We start from the raw sequence: 296 nt of genomic DNA on the forward strand, positions 1-296 counted from the left end.
CCGGGCGGTGCGCGGCGCGGGCGGCCCGCTCGTACCTCCCCGCACCCCCCCGCACCACGGGCCGGCCGCCGAACGGGGAGGCTGCTTCGGACGGCGCCCGTCCGGGGGCTCCCCGCGGGCAGCAGCTCCGCCTTCCGCCGGGGGGCGGCTCGGGCCGACTGCGGCTGGCCGACCGCCCCCGCCCCGCCCCAACCGGGCCGGGCTGGACCGCGCCGCTCCGCTCCGCGCCGCGCGCTCCCGGCGCCCCCCGCGGCACCGCAGGCGCAGGGCGGGTCGGCCTCCCTCGCCCGCCCCCG

Source organism: Cygnus atratus, chromosome 6, assembly GCF_013377495.2.
Source record: "Cygnus atratus isolate AKBS03 ecotype Queensland, Australia chromosome 6, CAtr_DNAZoo_HiC_assembly, whole genome shotgun sequence".
Classification (NCBI taxonomy): domain Eukaryota; kingdom Metazoa; phylum Chordata; class Aves; order Anseriformes; family Anatidae; genus Cygnus; species Cygnus atratus.